At 40.4% G+C, this 18,979-nt stretch overlaps 1 protein-coding gene across 1 annotated transcript in view; it reads right to left on the bottom strand.

Annotated features, from left to right (window-relative positions):
- Nucleotides 1-18,979, bottom strand: part of DMD (dystrophin) — a 1,374,504-nt gene that overhangs the window by 78,150 nt on the left and 1,277,375 nt on the right.

Raw genomic sequence — 18,979 nt, 5'->3', positions numbered from 1 at the left:
TGGTCCAAACATCTGCACTAAAATCCCCATGCAACATCCCACTGACCCACCACCAGCTTACACCACTCTTCAGGCCAATGCACTGCACCCCTCACATTGCTGGTCTCTTTTAGCGAAGACTGTTGCTGCCCCTCTTGTTCCCTGGGACTCCCAGGCCCTTTCCCCTGCCCCGGAGGTCCCTGCCCAGTGTCAGGTGGCAGAGCTGTTGGGAAGGCAGGGAACAGCTAAAGTGGGGTTAGGAAACGCTGCGATATGACTAGAATGTCAATTGGACGGTCTCTGCATTGAGGCTAGCAGTTTTCAGCTTTGCAACACAAACATGTTGCCAAAAGACGTGCAGCGTGAGAAAGCCAACAAAATAAAGTGTTAGCGGGTGTAGTAGCAACTCGTGTTTCCTAAGGTTACACATTTTATGATTTTTTTTTAATGACAACATAGCTAGTGCGATCATGTTTCCATTAACGTAGAGAACTTGAAAGAAAATTCTCCTTATCTATCCTATAGCCAATGAAGTCTTGGTCACACACACAATTCAGCTACATTAAAAGAAAACCATGAGTATTCATAAAAAAAAATACTGGAAAGCATCTGTAGCACACAGTTGCTAGCAATCACATCTACAACTCCTGTACTTAAAAAGTGGACATCCTGGTTCCATACGCACACATCATTCAGGAGAAAATATGCAGGAGAGCAGGACCTGATCCACAGCGCTGTGGAGCTCTTGGAGCACACACCTTCCAGCTCCAAGAGACTAAACCACAACCCAGCCAGTGGGCTGGACGCACCTGTACACCCAGCTGTGCAATGGAAGACTGATACAGCGAGGGTGGTTTAGAGAACAAATAGTCCCTTGAGCTCTCTTTTTGAGGCAGCGATGTTCCCAAGTATACCTCTAGCCTTTCATAGGCTAAGAAGGGGTAAAATTTCCAACGCAGCACTCCAACACCATCACTACTCAAGGAAAAAAACGTGAAATTGTGACGTGTTTTTCTTAGTATGATTTAATTTTGGTCTTGAAAGACAGGCTATTTACTTAATCCACACGAATACTTTACTGGCCCAGTAACCTCTATATATTCAGTAGTTACTGTATGTAATATTTCCTGATTTCGCTCTCCTACTGCAGGGAAGAATGGAAGGGATCATAAGCAATAAACATAAGGAAAAAATGCTGCCATAGCACTGCCCTAGTTGAGCACAGCATTTTAAACAAGCCTTGTCTCATCAACCTCAGCATCCCCTCCCCTTCCCAATTCCTGTGGTGGCTAAAGGCACTGAAAGAGGGAGGAGGACACTGGAAGAGCAAAAGCAGTCTTGTTCTTTGCTGTGGTAAAAAATGAGTTGTGCAAAGGGAGATGGCTGCAATCACATTCAGAAATCTGGGCCTGGTCTGTTTTTTTTTTAAATGCAGAGACTGGGTAGCTTCAAGTGAAAACCTGCAGATCTGAGGCACCTGCACCGAAGCTCCTGAATTTCCTACCACACTTGGTGATGGGCAGGTTCTTCAGAGAGAACGTAGCACCAGCAGCTTTTACCATACTCAGGTATTAAAGTGCATTTTTGAAGAAAACCAGAAACGGTTTAGTTTACACATTGAGTGCCCTAAAAAACTTGGCTACCAGAAGCCTCTGCTTACACAATGGCAGCCAAAGGAAAGAGGAAGGGTGCGTACTCATCACAGAAGAACCCTGTAGCCACAGATGCCACGGTTCAGGGTGAACGGACTGCAGACCCAAATAAACGCTCAAACCCATAGACCTGTGACCGCTGTTTGTTAGCGCTCAACGTCCAGTCCCAGATCAACAGTTCCCAGGCATGAGTCTGACCACCTGGTTTGCTTCCCCGCGGGCAGGTAGCCCCAGAAGTGGAGGATACTTGAACAGCAACTGTAACATGGTTTGTATGCCAAATCATGTAGTAAAAATGAGAAAAATAACTTATGCACAAAGTTATGAGAAACCTCTGAAAATAATCTGCCTGACTTTCCCTATGAAATTAGTTTGGCAGCCCCAGATTGTTCTATAGATAAACCAGACCACTCCACACTCCATAGCCATTAACCTGGTAGCCTTCAAAGGCACTGATTCCCCATTAAAATATTTAAAAGTCATAGGATGTCTGGCAAAGGCGTATCTATATAGGATTGTGGAATCCCATGCCTGTGTTGGACAGATAACAAAAGGATCATCTTAAGATGTGGGAAACTATTATGGTTAATCACTAATCATCATTAAATAGATGAGGAATTTATTGATTATTTTCATTTTTTATGGTAAGGCCTAACTATATATCAGTGAATTTAGTGTGTATGCTTTAAATTTATGGCATTTACTAATCTTCCTGAAAAATACATAACTGATTTTCCTAAGATCTTGTAAAATAGAATTTCCACTGCCAAAGAACAGGGGGAGCAAACCATTGAACTCCAATTGTTTTCAGATATTTTTAATACCAGTAACCCCAAACCACTACTCGGTGTGCTTTTCTTTCATGGTATGAGATTAATTCCCTTGGAGATGTAGATTTTGTAAGGAATTATTTATTCACTTCCATCTGCAAGTGACTAAGACTGAATTTGCAGGGTAGCGTGCATTTCCCCTCTTTTCCCCTCCTTTGGCTTTATTTATAAAGTCGTTACGATTTGGAAGAAATACCCCTTCCTTTAGGCTACAAAAGCCAAGGCAGCAGAGACCCTGACTCCTGCCCTGCCACCTTCCCAGTGGTGACCACCCGAGGGGCAGAGTGCCCTGCGCCCAGCTGATACAGCCACCCCCAGCAACGCAGCACACATCACTCAACCTCGCACCCTGCACCAGCCCCAGCGACGGACCGGCAAGCCGCCGGCACACCTCTTCACTCTTGTCAGAAAAAGCAAAGGTTTTAAAGGGAACTGAACCTCGGTTGCTGTGATTTCTGCAGAGGTTGAGTGCCCGTACGGAGCCCGGGCAGATTTTGCTGGTACTTGACATGCAGAACACAAGAAGGCTGCAGCTATTGCGCTCCAGCTAAAGGCGTTTGCCTCTTAACTGATCGTTTTCAGCTCAGAAAGTTATCGCCGATTCTGCACAGAAGGGCAGCTCCAGGAAAGGTTAGATTCCATCGAGGCTATTCTTCATAAGCCTCTTTGCCATTTTCAAAGGCCATTTAATTGTGAGCTTTGGGGTTGGACCAGCAGGGAAGGATTTGTGTGTATACCCTCATTGTGAGCACCGTCTGAAGCGAAATGCCAGCTCAGCAGTTTCAGTTAGCCTCAACCACACTTGGGAACGCTGTAGCTAATAGATCTGCAGCAAAGCGTTTGCCAGAGTTTCAAACTCCAGTGAACAAGGCCATTTACAGCTGGCAAGTCAGAAAGAGATGGAAAGGGTAGTGCAAGTCCCCTTGACTAGCAGTAGCTAAAGCAGGGTGAGAATATGGGCAGAAGTAAGTACTCAAGATGCTTTTCCGACGAACCACCAACATCAAAAGGCATCAATGCACGCAGCCAGTAGTTTTGCAATATCACACATGCTCAGAGGATGCATTTTTCAATTTGGCTCTACATTTAGGTCAACTAAATTGATCACTAGCTTTTAAATCACGGACATTTTGCAACAAATAAAAATATAAGTGGGCTCAGGTGGTGTATTTTCCTCTTTCTCACCTGACTTAAGCTGCAAAGGTGGAAAGGAAATTAAAACTATGCCTGAAAAGGAGAAGAGCAGCAATGGATCATGGTGACACCCAGGCGCTGGTGTGACTGGCACGCTAAATACACTGGTAATTTGGTGGGATGAAAGCATAGTCTTCACTTAATACATCCTTTGGGAACAGCAGGACCACTTCATTAAAGGATGATTATATTATATTAGCAAGGTTAGTTTTTATGTGGGGAATTCTGTCACACTATGCCTGTGTGAACTCCTCTGTTCCTGCCAACAGCAGAGAGATTTGTCTCTCATCGCTGTCAGCAGAGCCAATAACACACAGGATTGAAAACCTGAAATCAAGAGATGCTATCCTAACTGACACACTAGCTGAATTACAGTTCCCTTGTTATAACTTGAAGAGTTTGGACAAAATATAGTTATTTTATGTTCCTTCTTTTTATATTACTTCTGAGCAACACCAGCAGCAGGAGGAGTGGAAAGCAATGCTCCCCCCCACCCAAATTCCTGCACAAATTCCCCCCCCCAAACATTCCTGCATAAACCACACCGAAACCACACGGAAACATTCGCAAACCTTTTAACTGTTCTTGATTGCCCTCCTTCTCCCTTTTTTTTTTTAAATATATATCTAGCATTCAGTCTCATGTGTATTCACTGCTCAGCTCTACAGTCTAGAATTTTAGGTTGCAACTGCAGAGTCCTTTTTAAACTCTTACATCTCTCTTCATTGGTGATACCAAAGCTAGTTCTGCTGCGCTTCTCCCCTCACCCTTCATTAGAAAATGCGACATGAACTAGAGGTGCATAGAATAAGAAATTCTCTCAGGTAGCAATAAATAAATAGTTACATACACTTATAAAAAAGCTGAAATTAAAGTAATATTTTACAAAGCACTGAACTGATCCATTTTCAAATAACACAGTATATAGTACCTCTCACCTTTTGGCTTTAAAATGAATGTTATTCCAACCACCTTATGACTGTTGTCAAAAAGCCAAAAATAAACATGGTAGAGTTGTTTGAATTTTACTAAACTAACTTAATGCAACTGAAACTGTTCGTATGAATAGACACTACTGCTCATTTAAAAGAAAAATATTTTCAACAGTAGATGACAGTGATCGCAAGGAAGACTCAACAGTTGTCTTTTTACAGTGTTTTATTAATTCCTTAGGTAAAACAAGTTACTGCTATGGAAAGTATTAGTGATGTAAAAAGGCACTCCTTCGTGCTTTACAAAGGACTACTGTCTTCATCTGTATATCTACAGACTACTGTTCTGTGCAGAGATTATTGCTGTTTAAGCCAAGGATCAGTATCTTTTCAGCAGGAATTTGACTTTAGCGTGGTTTATTGCGAGATTTATCAGACTGCTGAGGGCAGGCACCGATACACATTAAAGTTTCTTGCCAATACTGGAACTGAACAGCAAGAGAAGGGCAAATATCAAGTGCCAAGCACTTAATAGTAACTCTCTTTTCTCTCCTTGATGTTAAACATTTATTTTGTACGCTCTGTCACGGGCAAAGATTCCTGCTCAGCGGCGAAGGCTCGGTGAGCCTGCGCCCCCCCCCCCCCTCAGCTGTTACTCTCCACTGATCTATTTGCTTTTCAAAGCCTATCCTCTCCACTTCTGCCAAAGCAATTTCACTGCAGGGTCTTGTCAAATCCAGCCTCAAACAATTCCCTAGTGCTATAAGGTCAAAGATCCTACATGCAATCACGTCTCTTATTTCCTCAGCTCTGTACACATATGCCTGCAAAAACCACTTCTCAGCCCAGCTTCAGGTTAAGGTGAGGGCTGGGGACACTGCTGCTGTCCCAGGCTGCACCGTGTTTTACAAAAGGTATTAAAAGACAATATAACGTACCACGTAACAACAAGAAATACAGCACTTAAAATGCAATAGCCCAGAGGGAATCCCCTCCCGGCTTCTTCTGCCTATGAACTTGAAAGATTATTTCTAAGCATGAAATTACTGGGAAAAGTAATACACCTCTAAAGCACGTTTGTTTTCAGGAATTCTATCCAAGTTCACTCCCGAACCAAGTTGTGACACACGCCGTGTGCTACACAGGTGGCGTTTTACAGCACTGCGCTACCCCTGAAAACCCGAGGAATATCGAAAAGAGCCAATTCGCATCCCTTCGGGCGCCCCTCCGGCACACCCACGGCGTCCCGGCCCGACCCCAGGCTCTCCCCTACCCGCCCGCCCACCCCCGCACAGGTACACCACGCTACTGCTGTGGCGCGACCTCTCATCGTCGCGCCCGGCGTGTTCCAACCCCGCACAGCCAGCGCGAAACTACGGCCTCGTGAGAGGGGAAAGGCGGCTGACCCTAAACGCCCTTTCAAGCTACCAGAAGAAATCCGGCAGCGAGCTGACCTTTTCAGTGCGATAACCGAAAGGTGCGGCCGCTCCCCGCTACGGTCCACGGAGACGACGGTCGCAGCCACGCTGCTCGCCGCCTACCACAGAGCGCGGGATGGTTACGGGCACCCAGCCGAAACACCTGCGAGCCCCCATCCCCGCCCCGCCCCGCCGGCACCTGCCGCCCCGTGCCCCCCTCACCCCTTCAGCTGCTCCCTCATGGCGGCGACTGCTCGGCGGCACGGCGCGGCGCGGCGCGGCACGGCGCAGGCAGGAACGGCGCGACCGCCCAGCACAGCACAGCCCCACCGCCTCCGAGCGCCGCTGCGGCCGCCCCGCCGGGAGGCGGGAGGGAGGTGGGGAGGGAGGGAGGAGGCGGTGCTCCCCCGCCCCGCCCCGCCCCGCCCTGCCCCGGTGCCGGCTCCGCGGGGCGCACCCCGAGCACCCCCGGAGACCGCCCGCCTCCCCCCCAGGTCATCAGCTCGGCTGCGGGGCGTGTGAGGGCATCGCGCCCCCTTCCCTGCCTTCACCTCCGCTGTCGCGTCTCTTCTGGCGGTGGGATGCGGCGGCCCTGGGGGCTTCCCTGGACTACATTTTTTGGGGGGTGGGGGTTCTTTGCGCTCCCTCGGGCCGCCGGGGAGATGGGCGCCCTCAGAGGCTGGCAAAGCGGTTCGCTTTCAGCGGGGACCTGGGAAGTAAAACTTAATTAAAATATGCACCGAAGCTGGGACGGATTTGAAATGGGCCTTAACGCGGCTTTTAGCTTCGCAGCTGTTAATTTCGGCACTCAGAATGTCGAGTGGTTTATTTGTGAGTGAAATCAGGTAATTTTATTTCTAAGGGCTTGCCCTGGCCTCCCTGGGAAGGACGAGCTTCTCTCCCGGAATTTTCAGAGCAGAAGAAATAGTTCTGCTCATGCTGAGTAACTGTCGCAATGTTTCTTTGTATTAATTCCTACTTAATATTCAGTACACAAATAAAAGCTCACAACCTCCTTTTAGTGTCACAAGCATTTCAAATCAGTGCAGCCAGTCTGCTCTCATGCAAGCTCTACGTCTACGTCCCTTATTCATTAAAATAATGCTGCATGGAGAACCGAGTCCTTCATGCAACTCAGTAGTTTTCCAAGCCTTACAGACTGTGCTTTCTTGGTAAAGCCACCCAAAAAAGGGCACCTTTCAAATGTACAAAAGAAGTCCCTGTTTTTACACTGGGAAGATACAGGCCTAGAAGCATGGAAAATTCATCTCGCCCATAGTTTCTATACCACAAGTATATCCCATAGACTGCTTTCCATAGATGTTGGTAAGCACTGAACTTGCTGGTTTTTATCCTAAGTACCAGGATATTTAGGGCTCCCCTTTAAGGCTCCAGATAGCTGGGTTATCTGCTTGTAGGAAAAGCTCAACAAGCAGCTCAAGGAAAGCCCTCATGTTTTTTTTGAGAATCATTAAAAGTGTAAGATGCTCAAGGTTCAACCCCTCAGGCCCCCAAATGCAAACATAAAGCCCAGTGGAACTAACTGTTAAATTCTCATCGTTTCTAGACATTTTAATTTGTTCTAAAAGGTCTCATTCACAGTTTTCAGTTACCTGTGATCTACAACACTACCCCAACATGCAAAGAAAAGAGGATTCATTTTTGTATAAACATAAATCACTACATTAAAGCTTATTGGACTCTCTGAGAATTTTCCATTTACTTCAGTGGACCTGGTATTAGATCAATTGCTATGTCAGCTTAGTTTTGAGGTGAATGAACAGGCTGAAAGCTGTCAATTGTGTTACAACCACCTCATCTTTTCCCATCTTTAGCTAAGATTTAAGAAGTGAGACATCTCTCTTTAAGTCTTTAAAACAGGATGTTTAGCATATTACTCGAGAGGAACCTCACAGTCTATTACAAGGAGAGAGCAGCTGCCTGCGTTATACAAAAGGGGACTCGGCGTAAGCCAGAAGTCTACTGTTTCACGCCAAAAGAGGTTTGTTTTCCTTCAAGAAGTATCTAGTACTGATACCGCCGCTACACATTCCTTCAGTTTTTACTGTTTCTAGAGTTTCCTGGGCTGCCTTAACAGAAGCTTGATGCTGCTATGATCACGTTGGTCTTTCCCATACAATAGTGCCAAGTAATAAGAATTTAAAAACCAGCCTGAATTTCTCATACTTTGCATAATCTTCTTTCTCCTTGAGTTACAAATAAAGCATTGTATTCAATTAGACTCACAGCAGGTGAAAACCCCAATTAGTGAATCCATTTTCTTGGCTTTTTTTTCCCTACCTTACACCCACACACCACTTTTTATTTTTTTTTTAAACAATAAAGGGGAACTCTGAGTCATTCCTCAATTGAAAAGCAAATTAACCCTTTGATCTCCCAAATCAAACTATTACCCACTCAGGAACATCCAGGGGAAAACAAGAATGTTGAGGGATTAAGGGATTAAGGCCTATTGACTTTATAATTTGATTTTATAAAAAAAAAAAATCTATTTAATGTAGTTCTGATTGTTGGCTCCAAATTCACAGAAGCTTTTAGCTGTTTGATTGACCTCTAAATTATACTTTTGCTGTATAATGTACAAAAGTAATACCGCTTTTACTCCAAACTATTTTTAGACTACTCAGAATTTATTACAAAAATATATATTTTTTTTTTTCAGTGTATATGGTTACTGTCTTTGGCATTTGTAACTGAAGCCAATCTTTATGCCATGCTTAATTTTAAGCTATTTTTTTGATAAAAGACAGTTGTCTTCCTGTAGAAAATAAAACACAATTACAGAGTAAGCAGAATTTTAATTCCCTGTGGTGCTTTCCTTATGCAAGGGATATTCAGTCAATTTGTGCACCCACACAGAGACCTTAATCAGAAAGAGAACAGTTTTTTTTTTCTTTTATATTGTAGGTTTGTCCTGGACTATATCTAATCAAGGTATCTGTCTCTTCAACATTTAACAACACCAGGTGCTTAAGGGGAAATCACAGCCCCCTAATAAATGAGGGGTAATAATTAGAGATTGGCTTATTACCCCAAAACTCTTTCAGAAAAAAAAAAAAAAAAAAAGATTAAGTGGATTTTCAGGTAGCATTGCTTGCTGTCCAAATGGTTACTGGAATCTATGCATTTGAGAAGCCTGATTTTTCAATTTTAGTATGTTCTTCTCAGAATTTTGTCCCTTTTCTGTGAGGAAATAGCCACAGACATACACACATTAAAAATAATAAAATGAAGGTAAAATAACTGATTTTTAAATAATATCATTTCAGTATAAATCTTCATAGGTTTCATGAAGGAGATCAGCATCACTGCTCCATGTTACAGACAGATACGGAAACCTAAACACAGAAATGGGGAGGGCCCTGCCTAAAACCTCTTAGTAGGGCAGACAGTAAGTGTACAAGTTTGCTTGTAAGTTTAGCACTTTACGAGTTAGAAAACTAAAGAGTAATTTCGTCAGTTTTACTGTCATTGAAAGTGAAGATACAACATTTTCCTATTAACTAAGTCTTGCTTCCATACTTCTGTGAAGCCTTTAGTCCTCCTTGTAAGTGTGGCTTTACTATTTCTCGGTTATCTGGGATAGTGGATTAGCAAGCGCTTGACTTGCATGTTGGGGTGCCCTGTGTCGGGCTGGCTAATCCGTTATGCTGTTTGAGTCTATTTTCTTTTTCTAGATGTAAATAAATACTAAGAATCACTTGGGATGGCACAATGACACTTTCCTGGATCATCTGTCTTAAATACGCTCCAAGGGCTGACACCTCCAGGATTTTTTCAGTATTTGTTGATAGCGCTCTCAGAAGAGCCAAGAAGAGAACACTGGTTTGGATGCTGCTGTTTGGGCTTGGTTTTAGGCTGTTTGCACATTACCACTGGAAGCACATTAAAATGCTGTAAATGCAATGAAGAAAGAAAATAGTTGTGAAATTCAGCATTCATTTTCCCCAGCGTTGCACTGTAAATTAAGGACCTACTAAAACATTCATAGCTCTGTATACTTATAATCAGTTACTCGACCATGGGAGAGTCGGGCAGGGAGCATACCACCTTCCATCTAGAGGCAAACCCAATCTGTGTCCTGTATGAGGGGAGATTAGCAGGTACTGCTTCTTACACACGGCTCATGCTCCGCACTGTAAGGCAGCCGTGTAACCAGCAAGCAGAGCTCACAAGAATTTACCTGACATGTTTCACTGAGATGCTCTTGGAACAGACAGAGTCGGAAGAGGAATCCTTATTATCTTTTTTTTTCTTTTTTAAATAAAACTAATTCTGCAGTAAATATTACAGAGCTTGCAGCAATTTAGTGCACAGCATGAAAAGTATTGGTACACAGCACGTGTGACAGGAGTATGTCTGTTCCTGCCGAATGCACAATGTCACAACCTCTGCGTTCCTTTGGGCTGTACCTGCTTTTACTACAGGAAAGACACCTGATTAAAACTGAAATCTTAGTCACCCTACGAGATGAGTATCACGGAGGCTCGTGAGCAGTCTGTGTGTGCCTTATGTCGCACTGCATTGCATGCTGTTGATAGACGATGAATGAGAGGCTGCCTGTCATTTTGGATATATTAGATATATGTATGAATTTCATTCTGTTGAAATCTTGGAAAGGCTGATTTGGAGAGGCTACATTTATTTTTTAAGTTGATAGTGACAATTTAGACAACCTGCAGTAGCAGAGTGTTTATTCAGTCTACTGCCAGGTGTATGACCCTGAAAAGAGGAGCAGAGTGAGACTGAGATTAAGTAAGATTACGTGCATCGCTGGATGCGGTGGATAGCACATCCAGGTTCCACCAGGGTTATGAGCTCTTCAGGAAAGGACCTGTAAATACCAAAAGCTCTTTTCTCCCTTCCATACCAAACCACAAGAAATAAAGAAAATTAAGAAAGGACTAACCACTGCTCTTCTGGGATGGAGATGAACTTGAGTGTGAATAGTTCCAAGAATGTGAAGATCAAAAAGCAAAATACTGGCAAAATGCTGGATAACTATTAAAAAACCCTCTCAGCTAAGGCTTTTGGAAAGCTAACAAAAAAAACCCCACCCTATAAAAAAGACTTAAAACCTACCAGCAGAAAACTTATGTCAAGCAAAACTGCTTGCTGATCTTTACAATATACAAATAAGTCTTGAAAAATAACAATTATACCATAGTAAATTCTTGGTTTGAGGAATCCATATTGGCAAAATGAATGGTTATCATTCTGGGGAGTAAGGTTGAGAAAAAATGCAGGCTAATAAGGGTAAATTAAACAAAACAATGAAGGCAAACTCCATTTCTTACTTTTCTTTGCATGCCCAGTTAGAAATAAATGACTGTTTTGCCTCCTGGGGGATTAAAATAAGCAGGATTTCATAAACTCTCTTGCTCACTGACTTTCTTTTCACCTCAAAATCTTCCTTTCTGTGCATAAAAGTATGTGTTGCAAACACAAAAGCTGGCTTCCCAAATCATTAACTTCTCTACTGTTTCCTATCAATGTACAAATGTCAATAGCAAGAAACTGCATCTTGCAGTCCTGCTTCACTCAGGGCCCAGAAAACCTGATGCTAGCTACCGGTCACCATGCATTTCTGGCCCCTAACAAGCAGCCCTCTCTTGCAAAGACTTCCACAGATCTTAAAAGAGAAGCATGCCTTCCTTATTTACTAATTTACTTTTTGTTTGCATTCCATAAAATATGTATTTTGACGCTATCAAATCTTTTTTTATGACTAATATCATACATACCAAAAAGTTTTTCTTTCATTGAGGACATTTTTTTGAAATGTCCCTGTGCAAATATTATCTTAGAAGAGAAAATATTCATTTGGGAAAAAAAGCCACTTAGATCATGCTAGGAGATTATGTACTGGGATGTTCCAATGGTAAGTCTGCACTTAGGTGGTAAAAGAAGAGGACAATGAAATCTATTGCATTTTATGACAGCTATAGGCAGGTAAGTTCCCAATCAGACCACTAGCTAGGTGAAATTTGCACCTTTGAATTAATGCATTCATTTTTTGGTGTCTGTATTTCAGCAATGGATGCTTTGCTGTGTTCTCACAGAACTTGTAGTTTTTGTTGCTTTAAAATATAGTTTGAACCTGTCATAACTACCGTATTGTTTCCCCAATGTTTATAGTATACTACACATAACATCGTAATATATAATTGTAACAAGAAGAGGCCCTGCCTATTTTTATATACATGCTAGGTTTTTCAATCATCTTCCCAAACATGTCGAGGTTGTTGACCTTAGCAAATATGCTAAATTTCAGGTCTAATCCTAACCTTTTCCCTAGATTGGGCCGCGCAGAGCCCTGATATGAGAAAGGGATGGTTCTCCCTCCCTGTTAAATCAAAATTGAGTTGATTTAGTTTCAAAACAAGGGTCTTTAGCTTCTCCCAATACCCTGGTGTAACACAAGCAAAGCTTAGTCTTCCTGCACAGCATGATTGCTTTGCTCTCTCTTTCTAAATGTCTTGGTTGAGGATCCAGAAATCAGAGGAAAGCACAGTACGACACTTGGGGAAGGAACCAGCCTAGAGAAGTTAATGGGAGGAGGGAGCAGCTACACCTAACTAGCCTCACCAGTAATTCCATCTGATCCAGGTGACGTTTCTCATGGTTTATTTGCATAGAAAAGCAGCTTCAGGTTTAGGGTTGTGCAACTATTCCCAAACTGAGGTCAGACTTGGTAACAGTAAGAAAAAAATATCTGGAAAGGAAAAGTTTCTCATCTGACATTTCTGAAATCAAAACTTTTTATTTCACTTCAAAACAATGTTCTATGAAAATATGTATTTTAACTTGACTACAAAATGAGGCAATTGTTCATACAGCTCTGGCAGTGCCCTTTAATGGCAAATGGCAATAGTCTCATCTTGTCCATACCAAAGGGTGAAAATTAGTGTTTATATACACAGTTATTCAAAACAAATATAGACATACAGATACTTACATTAACTAGTGCTTCCAGAGACAGATGAATCACTATCAGCTACCATGGAGCCATGTCCTAGGGCACAGATATTATTTTATCCTAATTGAATCTAAATCTAATTGAATCTAAATGTATGTTAGCACTTAAATACTTCAGCAAAGAGGGATACAAAGGAATTTTGAGGTAAGATAAAAATTATTCCTTAGTTCTGTGTAAAAAAAGGATTTCGTTCAAGACTCCTGTGGCAAGTTCAAGCATTTATGCTTTGGCACGTGCTTCGCATAATTCCAGACAGCTTCTGCTCCTTCCATTTACTTAACTATAATATGGTTCTTCTTAACAAAGCCGTCCTCCCAGACTTTGCATTTAGGTATCTTTGTGTAGCTCCTTCTGTCTCTGGCACAGGAGCTGGAAGTTAATTAAGGAAAGAATCCCGTGGATGCTAGCTGATAGAAAAAAAAAGTCGCTAAACTATATTGCACAGTTTAAAGTTTATGTTTAACTAAATCTAATAATGGAAATGCATTTAATAGAACTCAATGTCTAGGTATACTTTCAGTATTTCGTACAGTTGCATTGAGCCAAACCTCTCGCGGTACATCTCAACAAGGCTTCAAATAGCTTGCAATTCTACCAGCATACCTTAATTTAGTTCTCTGATCTCTGTTATTAAACAGAAAATGGAATCTCTTAGTGAAAGAATATACCTGCAAAATGAAGATTCCCTTTCTAGCAACATAGCCAAATTCACCATGAAAAACTTGCAATGAAAATCACAGATGCCTTGTCTACACAAGTCAAAGAGCCTTGACATTTATGGCCAAAGGTACACAGATGACTTTTAGGACCTATCGTAGTCCGTTATTAAATTAAGGACAATGATGATTGTGTGGAGCCCAAAATCAGCCAAAATAAATTTTTTTTCTATACTGAGCATTTTTTACATTGAACTCATCAAATGATTTCCAAATTTGTATTTGCAACTATTTTCTTCATCTTTAAGAAGATGCTTTGAAAAGCACAATCTAAATCCTGAACAATCCACACAGCCCTAAAATATTAAGGATTTAAACCTTGGTGATGATCCATGTAAACATTCTTAGACCCTTGCTGCTACACTTAACTCCCTTGAATACGTTATCAGAAATGTCAACCTACAATTCTATCACATCAACATCTTCAGCTTTTCTAAAATAGTTCAGACTTAAAGAGAAAATTCTTATTGCTAGGACTAAGCAGAGTTACCCATCTTTATCATTTCCCTCACCACATGACACAGAATACCAGATTATTTTAGAAGCTCAAAATACCTAATTCTATATTATCAGTCATAAGAAACATCATACAGATTTTGCATTTTCCTCTCAAGAAAAAAAAGAAGTACGAAATTCAACCAAGATTTCTCTATATCTACATAGTACACTACAAATGCAGAACATGCACAGGATCCAAACCATTTGTTTATTTAATAGTGTCCACAAATTGGAATTTTATGCTGTCATAAATTTAATAGACATAGACAATATATTGCCTACTGTGTAGATGATGATTTGCTGAGCGTCCTTAAAATTAGAAGGAACGATCATCTAAACTCACACCTCCTGTCTCTGAAAACATTACAACTGTTTGAGCATTCATCCTTAATCCCATAATAACAAAATCAGTCTGTCATATTAAGAAAACGTGGTGTTGTTTTAAATTATCATTCTTCTCCTGAGGTAAATAATTTTCCTTCAATTACTCTCAATAGCTCTGGCTTGTTGTCAGCTTTAGAACCAAATGCCATTTTGCAAAGAATTATCACCACTTCAGTTACTGTCTTTACACTAATATGCATCAGCCAAGGAAAAATAAAAAAAAGACCTTCAACCTTACCTTTTAAATAAAAATTGAGTTAAGGTATGTGGTGTCTAAATACTTTTGTACTTTAGTAATGAAACTTATTTTTGCTTATGGACATTATACTTTTTATCAGCATTCAGAAATGATTCTCTTGTTAATTTTCCATAGTTTTGTTGCTGCAGTTGCTCTCATTTATCATTCTTAAAAATCTGCAGTCATTATTTCTCAAATTATTATCCTTCCACCCATGTCCCTCAATTTGTTCTGTTTTTAGGGTAACTAATGGAGCAAATAATTTATTAAGGATAAAAATAATTTTGCAAAGATTTGCAGAAGCTGACAGACTAAGAATTTTGCCAAATAGAGCCCAAGCAATAGGTGAAGGATTAGACCCCATCTAATCCACCGGTTTTATCAAATCAGTGTATTTAATAATGAACTAAAACCTTTGGAGAGTTTTATTTTTAGCAGCTTGCCATACCAAGTATTCATTTGGCTTTATTCCAAGAATTACAATTTAGGAATCAAAGAAAAGAAACATATTTCTTGTTCATGAGTAAGGTAACATCATTAAAAGTCTTCCATTCCCCAACCAAATAAATATCTTTTTTTTTTTACTTTGTGCCATATTTTTATTATTTGTCTGATAATTTTAATAGTAAACATAACACTTCACTGAGGCTCACATTTATTTTAAAATTTTAAAAGGGATTATAAGCAATGAAAATTATCATTTGGTGATGATAGTGCACTCTTTTGGGTCAGAGGTGAAGAAAGTGACTGGTTTTGATAGTTATTTCCATGTCAACATTGTGCATGAAACTTGCTAGTAATTTGGAGAAAACAAGGCCAGTGGGACTATGTCTATGCTGCCATTTAATGAAATGATTTAGTCTATGAAATAGCCAAGAGAGATCAACTCTCCAAATGCGACAATATTTTGGTTACTTGGACTTTCTAGTGGCACGTTATCTTACACCTACACTGCTATGTGTGTCTGCCCTGAGAATAATAGTCGTCTCTTGGGCCAAATTTCACACAGTGACTCTTGTTCTTATTGCTGAGAGCTGGATCGCTCTACAGCAGACTGGCCATGGTACTCCTCTACTTCCCACTTAGTGCTCCTGTGGACCTAAGGCATGATTTTATTTACATATATATATATATATATATAAAATAAAAAATTTTTTTTTCGTTTAAAATTGTCTGACCTAGTGTGGGAGTTGTTGCAGCCCAATTGCTGCAGTATCTTTTCGAAACCAGTTGGGCCTGTCCCTGCAGAATAAATCCATCACAGCAAATGGCAAAAACATCTCCCTACATTGGGGGAACCAGAAGAGTTCTAGATCAGCTCAAACCCTTGTGATTTAAAAGCCATGCAGTAAAATATAGTCATAAGTGCTCTGCTGTGCTCGATCCTCAAGCCTTCTTGATAAGCCCACCAAAGAAATCAGCTGGTAATCAAAGTAATTATTTTTAATTAGTGGATTTTCTGTCCAGAAACCAACTGATTTGACAAAACCAACTCACTATCAATGAAGAGCAGCCATATCATAATTTCTTTTAAAGTGTGCTGAATGCTCTATATGCAATTTCCAAAGTTTGCAGCAGTCAAATTTTGTAAGGAAAAGCAACTATTATTTCCATTCAAAAACTTTGTAAGCTGTCCCAATTTTTGACAGTTAACTAATTGAAGAAGCACCTCCAATGCATACCAGCACAGCAGCTGGCCTCTCATGGCATTTCTTTCTAAAAATTTTCATTATATACAAAGAAATGGTTTAGGTAGCAATTTCTATAAGAAACTGGTAAAAGGTAGGACTTGGACTCCTCTGAATTCACATACACTACAGCATCTTGCCACGTATGTAAACTGCAAAAAAATAGTGTGCAATGACAATCCTCTAACCTTTTTAGTGCGTCACGTACTACATACTGAGCTGAATTTTACTTCCGAACAAAATTTTGGCTGCATTCCTTAGTGAGTACAGGTTGTTCTCACATTGGCAGACTGTCCCATTCTCTCACGTAAAACAATTTGATGGATTTTTAATTTCATGGGTTTGCTTGTTCCGAGATGGGCATAGTTTATATAAATCAGTTCCAGCCACCAACTCCAACACTGAAAAAGACAGTTCTTATTTTCTTGATCTAGGTCATTATGCTGAAATTATATTTTTCTCTACTTTGTCTTTTTGTGTAATTTGCAATTAAGAGGATAATTTAAAATACCCTTTACAGAACAATTTAAGTTTCTGTTCTATAGTTTTCCTCGTTCTAACTCAACATTTAATAAAGTGCGAAGTTTGACATAACATAATTTGATGAGAAATTTAGCACTGGATTTCAGTTAATTCAAGATGAAGCACGTTGTCTGAAAAAAATACCTACACATAAGCAATACAACACTATTGTGTGCTACTATTCTTATATGTTCATTTATTGTGTAAATATTATTGGTTTCAATAAGGCCTTTTTTATAGATATGGTTTGATCTGATCCTCCTTGCCTTGACATAATCAGACTGACCACAACTAAGTATAGGGAATTTAAATAGTAATATAAGTACAAAATTACCAAAAACACTACAGCACCAACCTTAGATGGGTGTGTATACGTAAGAGCAGAATTGAGATTGCTCTTTGTAAGGAACCCTTCATTTTTATTTCATTGGTAAAATAAATTTTTGGTCTTTACTGGACCATAAGGGCATAATGCAGTTGTAGAGTGAGGAGTACATGTAGAAACCAGGGGACTTTAACCCTAAATGAATTTTCCATCAGCCAATATCCTAACCCAAAGGGATCATCTGGTCAGCCTCTTACATGGTGTAAAGTAAAAAAAAAAAAACCAAACCAACCAACCAACCAAACAAACAAAAAAAAACAAATTAAAAATTGCTCTGTCTTTTGCAGGCATAGGAATAGGACAAAGCTGGATAGGGAAGTGGTGGGTATACAGCATAATAACTTCCAGCTGGTATATCATCTGTCTATTGGTAGGTATGTTGAAATAAATAAATGATCAAAAATAATCTAATTTAAAAAAAGATCAACAAAGTCAGGATGAGTTTTTGGAAATAAAATAGGACTGCAATACAAGTGATATGAAAGCAGCAAGATGATTAAAATGCAGAATCTCATTTATTATACAGTAGGTAGATCAAAGCTGCTCAGTGATAACAAGGCACTGATTGGGGGTTGCCACCTGTTTGGGCTCACTTGCAATGGGAATCTGTTAGGTGAAGCTGTGTTGAAGGTTGTCAGTACATATTACACTTATGAACAGCTTACATTAAACCAACCAAAATTATTATTCTTTTGATGAAGAGATTTACTATTATTCGCCAGCATATACATTACTTTCTTAGTAAATACAAAAAGGAAATTCTGTATAATTCAGGAAGGTTTCTGAAACAAACAAAAAAAAATTGCAGGTAAATACTCTTACTTGAGGCACATCACATACTTCTTTGAGATAGTGGCAAAAAGACCTGAAGAGTATAAAATTAGAATATATTTGAGCTGTGTTTTTCGAGAGTTCTGAACCTTGCAGTAGTCTGAGCCCAGAGAGGAAAGACTGTGGCAAGCAAATTATCCAGGAAAACTAAAAATCTAGAGAACAAGACAGGAGGCAGTTTCCTACATTTTTTTTTTTTGTTTGTCTCTTTTGTCTAACTTGTCCGCAAAGAAGAGGAAAGCCGTGACTTAAGGAAAGTGTGTGGGTGTAAATGCCTAACAATTATGGGGAGGAGCTAATAAAGAGAGAATTGAGGAAAGCTGAAAACCTGCAAGATGCAACAAGACAAGGCAAGGCAAGGCAGCGATGACCTTTGTCGGTGTCCTTGAAACTTGCTACAGAACTGGCAAAAACAGATGAGCAGAACTTCAGTTTGGAGATGCCAGAGCAACATTGGGCTCTCAGGACTTTAATATTTGTAGGAGATAAACTTACGCATAAAGGAAAGAAAAAGGAAGAGTGAGTAAGAGTCAGAAAGATCTGTTTAAAGTCAGCAGAAATTTAATTTGGGTTTATAAAACTGGGGAAAAAGTTGATAAGTACTTTAAAAACCACGTGTACCAAAGGAGAATTGTTCAGGAGGTCTCTGGATGTTGTAAATATGTGCCATTGACCAAAACCAATGAAGGGACCGACACAGGAGAAAGGAGTC

Source organism: Nyctibius grandis, chromosome 2, assembly GCF_013368605.1.
Source record: "Nyctibius grandis isolate bNycGra1 chromosome 2, bNycGra1.pri, whole genome shotgun sequence".
Taxonomy (NCBI): domain Eukaryota; kingdom Metazoa; phylum Chordata; class Aves; order Nyctibiiformes; family Nyctibiidae; genus Nyctibius; species Nyctibius grandis.
The sequence above is the reverse complement of the archived record's forward strand: the minus strand, read 5'-3'. Positions and strand labels throughout refer to the sequence as shown.